Source organism: Pongo pygmaeus, chromosome 6 (genome assembly GCF_028885625.2).
Source record: "Pongo pygmaeus isolate AG05252 chromosome 6, NHGRI_mPonPyg2-v2.0_pri, whole genome shotgun sequence".
NCBI lineage: Eukaryota > Metazoa > Chordata > Mammalia > Primates > Hominidae > Pongo > Pongo pygmaeus.
The window spans coordinates 7,060,913-7,069,471 of NC_072379.2; the positions used below are offsets into that span (position 1 = coordinate 7,060,913).

The 8,559-nt window shown below is 44.9% G+C and overlaps 1 pseudogene; it reads right to left on the reverse strand.

Annotated features, from left to right (window-relative positions):
- Nucleotides 1-1,190: 1,190 nt before the first annotated feature.
- On the reverse strand, nucleotides 1,191-7,373 carry LOC129041052 (olfactory receptor 7E24-like; annotated as a pseudogene).
- Nucleotides 7,374-8,559: the final 1,186 nt, after the last annotated feature.

Below are 8,559 nucleotides of genomic sequence, written 5' to 3' on the forward strand. Positions count from 1 at the left end.
TCCTCTTCTCACAGGGGGTGTTCACCCTGTGATATTATTCGTAATAGTTTTGTGGGCTGTTACTCCTGATGTCACACGGGGTGTACAGAGTCACACAGTGATACGACCTGCAATATTCTATAGAGATGTTACTCGTAAATCACAGGGGCCGCACCTCCTGTGATATTATTCATCATATTCTAGGGGAATGTCACTACTATTGTCACAGGAGCTGTACACCCTGTGATATTACTCATCATATCCTAGCAGGATGTTACTAGCAATGTCACAATGCGTGTACACCCTGTGATATGATTTAAAATATCATAAAGAGATGTTACTACTAAGGTCACAATGCATCTACACCCTCTGATATTATTCGTTCTATCCTCGGGGGATGGTAATCCTAATGTCACACGGGGTGTACTCCCTGTGATATTCTTCATAATATCCTAGGGGGATGTTACTTTTAATGTCACCGGGGGTGTATATCATGCATGTTCAACGACTTTCATACTATTCCTAATATCCTAGGGGCATGTCCCGCCTAATGTCACATGGGATGTACACCATGTGTGTACACCTGCTGTGATGATATTCATAATATCCTAGGGGAATGTTACCCCTGATGGCACAGGCGGTGCACATCATGTGTGTACACTGCCTGAGTCATTACTTGTAATATCCTAGGAGGATGTTTCTTTTAATGTCACAGAAGTTGTACAAAATGTCACACAAGGTGTTCACCTTGTGACATCATCTGTAATACCCTGGTAGGACGTTACTCCTAATAGGTCACAGGGGCATATACCCTTTGTATTATTTGTAATCTCATAGAGAGATGATGTACACACATAGTATATACCCTGTGATATGATTCCTAACATCCTAGGGAGATACAACTCCTGATATCACAGTGCGCGTACCCCATGTGTGTACACCCTTGATATTAGTCATAATATCCAGGTTAAAGATTACTCCTAAGATTACAGTGTGCACACCCTGAGATATTTTTCATATTATAGGGAGATATTGCTTCTAATATCACAGTGGGTGTACCCCATGTGTGTATATCCCGTGACAGTATTTTTTGTATCCTAGGGAGGTATTACTCCTAATATCACAGTGGGTGTTCACCCTGTGATATCATTCTTATTTGAACTTGCTGCCTTTTTTAACCCACACTACAAAGGAATGGAACAGATAAGATATTGAGATTAGACTGTCCTGCCGTGCGGCCGCCGCAGGACACCTTTAATATCCCTGTTTCTCAGGCTGTAGATGAAAGGGTTCAGCATGGCGGTGACCACCGTGCACATCACTGAGGCCACTGCATGCTTTCTGGGGGAAGATGACACATCTGAACTGAGGTACCCTCCAACGCCTGTTCCAGAAGCTCAGCAAACAACTGACCAGTGAGACCCACAGGTGGAGAGGGCTTTATATTTCCCACCTGATGACGAAACCCTCAGAATGGAGGAGACAATATTAGAGTAAGAGAAAAGAGTCCCCGAGATGGGAAGAAAAGCAAACATGTTGACAGGGAAATACATGATGATGCTATTGGTGAAGGCATCACAACATGCAATATGGGGGAGTTGAGAAGGATCACATCAAAAATTCGGAATTTCCACATCCTTGAAGTAGGTCATTAGCAAGGCAATCAAGTGGTGCAGCTGGGAGTCTAAAAGACTGAGAAGAAAAAAAAAGACAACAAAACTAGGAAGCCACAGAAACACGGGTTCATGATGGCTGAATGACATATAGGGTGATAGATGGCTACAAACCGGTCATAGGCCATCACACTCAGGAGCATGTCTCTCTTCCGTGCCCCCAAAAATGGCAAGGAGACATCTGAGTCAGGCAGCCTGCAGAGGAGATGCCTGCAGAGGAGATGACTCTGCTGTGAGATTGGATGTCCACAGTCATCTTGGGGACCGTGGTGGAGGTGAAACCGATTTCAGGCAAGGACAGGTTGGAGAGGAAGAAGTACATGGGGTTGTGGAGATGGGAGTCAGCGCTGATGCCCAGGATGATGAGCAGGTTCCTCAGCACCGTGACCAGGCACATGGGCAGGAAAAGCCCAGTGAGGACCGGCTGCAGTTCTGGATCCCCTGAGAGTTCTAGGAGGAGGAATAGAGAGACATCTGTTAGATTCTGTGGGTCTGCATAGTTTGGACACCTTTTGCCTAGAAAAGAGGGTTGAAAAATCAGAAACAAACCAACCCCAGCATTGTGTCTGCATTTTGAATAGAAGCAATTCACAAGTCATGTTTTCAGATTTCAGAGCAATCCACACTCAGCAATATTTTGCAGTTCTGACAGACTCAATTGTCTTCTAATGCTTTCATCTTTGATTTCGGTGTTATTCATTTCTTCCTGTACACACCTGCCTTAGAGATACTAGATTCAAGAACGTTCCAAGAATGAGATCATCATACATAACAAATTTGTAACTGATAGAAAATACAGCCGATCTTTTCCAAAAAAACTATGTAATAATACGATTCTCTTCACTTGAAGAAAAAGGTTATCCTAATTAAAGCAAATTAAGAACTCACATATTTTATTCTAGTAGGTTGATACAAATTCCCTTGATTTAGAACATTTATAAACACTGTATAACAGCTGAGACCATGCCATCTGGAAATGAAATTAAAGTTGATAGTTCATAAGCAGAAAATCGTTCCACATGTGGGTTAGGTCCTAGTGATTTCATCTTTATGTTTTCTGACATTTCTCCTTCAAGAGAGTACTTGCTTCCTCAAATCGGTGGGTCTGGCTTTAATATTCATGTAAGCTATAACTCCTGTCCTTAGCTTAGGTGGACTTAAGAGTTTTCATCAGAAAGTTTGGCTGGATGCCGTGGCTCACACCTGTAATCCCAGCACTTTGGGAGGCCGAGAAGGGTGGATCACGGGGGTCAAGAGATAAGACCATCCTGGCCAACATGGTGAAACCCTGACTCCACTAAAAATTGAAAACCTTCACCTGGTATGGTGGCACGCACCTGTAGTCCCAGCTACTCAGGAGGCTGAGGCAGGAGAATGGCTTGAACCTGGGAGGCAGAGGCTACGGTGAGCTGAGATCACACCACTGCACTCCAGCCTGGGTAACAAGAGCAAAACTCTGTCTCAAAAAACAAAAAACAAGAGGAATCAAGTAAGTCAAAGTCACACTTATGACAGCCAATTTTTGTGAACCAACGAAGCGTCAATTCAACAATTAACAGATTTTTACTTTTGCTCTCTCCTCTGTGCCAAGCAAAATATAGGCTCTGGGGAATTATTAGTCCAGCTTATTAAATCTCCCAGTTATTTTCAATACAGAGAACATTTACATGAGAAAATTTAAGTTAAAAATATGTTACAAAAATACCATGAAGTGATGCTGTTTTATTTATGAAACCACCTAATTGCTCTAGGCATCTTTCAAAAATTTCAACTTACCCTGAATTTCAATTTACATACAGAATATCACCCACATTTTTGTTATTTTTCAGTTTTCTCTCAATGAATGGAATCACCATTTCTACCTTTTTTTTTTTTTTGTGATGGAATCTCATTCTGTTGCCCAGGGTAGAGGGCAGTGGCACAATCACAGTTGACTGCAACCTCCAACTTCGAGGCTCAAGTGATCCTCCCACCTCAGCCTCCCAGGTAGCTGGCACTACAGGCATGCACCATGAAACCTGGCTAACTTTTATAAAATTTGTTTGTAGAGATGATGTCTTGCTATATTGCCCAGACTGGTCCTGAACTCCTGGGCTCAAGCAATCCTCCTGCCTTAGCCTCCCGGAATGCTGAAATTACAGGTGTGATCCACTGTGCCCTGCCTCACTGAAATTTTTAAATCATAAAATTATCTGCATTCTGTACGTTCCTTGAGGACAGAGACACATTTTTCATCAATGGGGACACATTCCTACTATAAGGCTGAGAAAAGAGAAGGGAGTTCAATACTTACTGAATAAATGTAGGCGTAAACCTCACTACCTGTTTCAAAGGCCTCATTATTTTCTTCTCTAAGACAGAGTCACTTTGCAGTCATTTACAGATTTCTCTTTAAACACCCGTGAAGCCTAGAAATAGGGGTAAGTGGCTGGACTCTCAGTTCAAAAAGAATGCCGTGCTTACCTTGTACATGCTGTAGCACTGCTGTGGCAGCGAACTATAAACCTTGTCCTGCAAACACGAAAACACAGCACACATGTCAATTCCAGGGAAAAACAATGTCTACTGGATAGATGGCAAAGGTACACTGACTCTTGGCCAAACAGTATAATATTTATAAACTTGTTCCCACAATAGTCCTGTGCTGAAAAAAGTGTTTATGTTCTTTTTTTTCTTTGAGATGGGAGTCTTGCTCTGTTGTCCAGGCCAGAGTGCAGTGGTGGAATCTTGGCTCACTGCAACGTTTGCTTCTCTGGTTCAAGAGATTCTCCTGCCTCAGCCTCCGGAGTAGCCAGGATGACAGGTGTGTGCCACCATCCCTGGCCAGTTGTTGTAGTTTTAGTAGAGACAGGGTTCTGCCATATTGGCCAGGCTGGTCTTGACACCCTGACCTCAAGTGATCTGCCCACCTCACCTCAGCCTCCGAAAGTACTAGGATTACAGGAGTGAACCACTGTTCCCAGCCAGAAGTGTTTATATTCTAATTTGTGAATCAGTAAGCCTTAGTAGAGAATGGCTTTCAATATAGATGAAGAATAGAAGCTATTAGTGAGATAGGGTGCATATACATTTTTAAAAGATTGTGCTAGTGTAAATGATAAACATAAACCTTTGCTATATACTCCGAGAAACTTCTGCAAAAGCCACCTAGTTTAAATCCGACCAAGTAAGGCATTCAACATACTCATCAATACATTTAAAAAAATAAATAAACAAACAGTGACACAGTACCAACAACTCCTCCTCTTGATATTCAATAACTGGTTTCCATCTTTACTCTGTCTTTCAATTATAGGATTCTGAACAACCTACAAAGTTTGATAAACTCAAATTATACAATGAATTCAGTAGACCATGTTTTTTATTTTGCCTTAGTTTAAAAACTTTGAACATGCTACAGCACCAGAAACACAGCTTCTTAAAGCAGCCCCAAGAACGAATAAAGCAAATAGGAAGAACTTGATTTTAAAAATTGCAACTAATTTTATTTTAATTTTATTTGGATGCAACAGCCAGAGAACTTTCCTAAATTCTGAATAGCAAAGATCACCCGTAACTTCACCATACAATTTCAGAAAGATACACTGTGTATGTAAATACCGTGACCATCCAGAAATTTCCTTCTGGTTCATTAAAGAACTGTCTGTTCTTCTGTATATGTAAAGATTTTGCAGGTTTTGATGGGCTAAAGGTCTTACAAAGGTGAAAAATTATCTTTGGGACAATTCTCCAGCAGCAGTTTTAAGAATTCACTGAACTCTAAAAGGCACACTTAGAGGTATTACCTTGTAAACTGCACAATGGCTTCACACAATCGGACATTTCTAATCTTCTCTCTTCTCATTCTTTTTCTGTCTTTTTTTTTTTTTTTTTTGGAGACGGAGTCTCACTCTGTTGCCCAGGCTGGAGTGCAGTGGTGCGATCTCCGATCACTGCAACCTCCGCCTCCCGGGTTCACACCATTCTCCTGCCTCAGCCTCCCGAGTAGCTGGGACTACAGGCGCCCACCACCACGCCTGGCTAATTTCTTTGTATTTTTAGTAGAGACAGAGTTTCATTGTGTTAGCCAGGACGGTCTACATCTCCTGACCTCGTGATCCGCCCGCCTCAGCCTCCCAAAGTGCTGGGATTACAGGCTTGAGCCCCCGCGCCCGGCCTCTTCTTTTCTACCTCATTTGGATGATAAAATGAAATCTTATTTTCCTCCTGAAACTGAGGAAACAGAAGCACATCATGAAGAGAAACATTTCATCTTAGCTATTGAAAACACTAAGTTCAGTATGGACCTCCTGTGGCGCACATGCTAATGACAAAACAAAAGAAAAACCGGTTTTAGAAAAACAGGAATTGTAATTCTGGCACTTTGAGAGGCCGAGAAGAGAGGATCACCTGAGCTCAGGAGTTCAAGACCACCCTGGGCAACACCGTGAGACCTCGTCTCTATTTAAAAGAAGAACAACAGTAATTATCTCATCATTGTGCAAATACTGCCCACCAGTCAGAAAGGCAATTTCGATAGTCAGTAAGTCACATCTGAAGTAGCACCAAGTAATTTTTATAAAAACTCAAGTCTCCAGATTTCTTCCCTAGTGCTAATTTGTAATACACCAATGCTTGTAAGAAATAAAGGTGTGCACATCTGCAGACACATAGCTCCCTGAAAATTAAATCCAGCCAGTTCCCAGGCATTTGAACTGACGAGTGTTTTTTTTTTTCTTCTTCTTTTTCTTTTTCTGGAGATGGGGTCTCTGTCACTCAGGCTGTAGTGCAGTGGCTCAATTACAGCTCACCTGCAGTCTCAATCACTTGGGCTCAAGCGATCCTCTGTCCTCAACCTCCTGAGTAGATGGAAATACAGGTGCGGGCCACCACGCCTGGCTCATTTTACGATTTTTTTTTTTTTTTTTGGTAGAGCTGGGGGTCTTGCTATGTTGCCCAGGCTGGTCTGGAACTCCTGGCCCCAAGTACTCCTCCCATCTCCGCCTCCTAAAGTGCTGGGATTACAGGCGCGAGTCACGGCGCCCAGCCCGCACAGTCTTTAACACACACACACACACACACACACACACACAAACACACACACACACACGTGTCCCGGAATTAATTTCCTTATTTTGGTGAAAATTTTACAGGGTCCTCCAGGCTTGTATCATTTGAAGGCTAGCGTCTGCCACTCTGCTTCCACGCTTCTAGTTGGGGACTACCCGCTTAACAAAGCCAAGTTCAATTTTAATTTCCCAGAACTGACGCAAAGCAAAGCGCAAAGAGCCTCAACCTGGGGTGTGGAGTGATACAGACCTGACGGGGCTTTATTCCATAGACAAGCATCGACCCAGGACCTCAAGCGGTCCTCGCCTGCTGTCAGGACCCCGCCGCAGCCCCCGGCCCGGGCTCGCAACTGGCACAACGCAGGCTAGGTCAGTGCCGCTCGAGGTGGGCAGAACCACAGGGCCGCCTCCCAGGGAGCACCGACACCGCCCGCTCGCGCGCCGCCTCCTCCGCATACCTCTCCTTCCCGCGGCCAGAAGCGCAGGTTTTAGATGAAGAAACTCAGCAGCGCCGGCGGGGACTGCTTCTCCTGGGCCGCCCAGGGCCCGCTCCCTGCCCCGGCCGCCACTGCAGCCATCCTGGCCCGGCCCCCACGTCGGGAGCCTCCCATAGCCAGCCCAGAGACAGCAGCCACCTGCTACAACATCGCACTTCCGCCTCCCTCGCCACCACCCCGGAAGAGCTCGCCGCTGACCAGGAAGAAGAACCCGCCTCGCAGCGTCCTCCTGTGGCACCCCAGGGTGGCCTTGTTATCTGTTTCCCGGCCGAGTTTGTTTTTTGCTGGGTCGCGGAGTTTTCTCCTGGCTACAGGCGAGGGTTTCGCGTTTCAGGAAAAACTGAGCGGGGCACTGGTTTTCTTTTTTTTTTTTGATGGATCTCAGTTTGTCATCCAGGCTGGAGTGTAGCGGCGGGATCTCAGCTCACTGCAACCTCAACCTCTGGGACTCAAGCAATCCCCCGCCTCAGCCTCCCAAGTACCTAGGATTACAGGCGCCCGCCACCAAGGCCAGTTTTATTTTTTGTAGAGGCGGGGTGTGTTGCCTAGGCTGCTCTGGAACTCCTGGCTTCACATGGTCTCCCGTTTCGACCTCCCAAAGTGCTCCGATTATAGGCGTGAGACACCACCGCCCAACCTGCTGTTGTTTTGGTGGTATTGTTTTTAATTTAATTTAGAGACAGGATCTCGCTTTGTCACCCAGGTTGGAGTGCAGTTGTGCCATCATAGCTCACTGCAGCCTCAACTCCCAGGCTCAGGTGGTCTTTCCACCTCAGCCTGAGGCGTAGCTGAGACCACAGGCATGCACCACCATGCCCAGATAAATTAAAACAAAAAATAGATAAGCAGACAGACAGACAGACAGACAGATAGATTGATTAGATAGATTAGATAGATAGATAGATAGATAGATGACAGATAGATAGATAGATAGACAGACAGACAGACATGTTAGACACAGGGTCTCACTTTGTTGCCCCAACTGGTCTCGAACTCTTGGCATCAAGGGATCGTCCTGCCTCTGTTACTGCATGGAAGGTCTTGACCGTGGATTGCCCAGATTCTTGGCGTGTTGAACAAAGAATTGAACAAAATGCACAAAGTGAGAAAAGAACAAAGCAACGAAAAGAAACAAAAGAAAAAACCGGAGTAAGGAAGAAACAGATTTATTGAAGCGAAAGTACAATTCACACAGCAGAAGCGGGAGAGAGCAAACGACTCAATAGCCCCCATTAGGATTTTTATTAAGCTGGAAGAATTAGGTAACGCCCCTAGGTGCCTGTTAGAGGCCTCCGATTGGTTATACCCTCTGAAGGATTGGCCTGTGACCAATCAGAGGCTGAAGCGGAGACTTGCGCACCA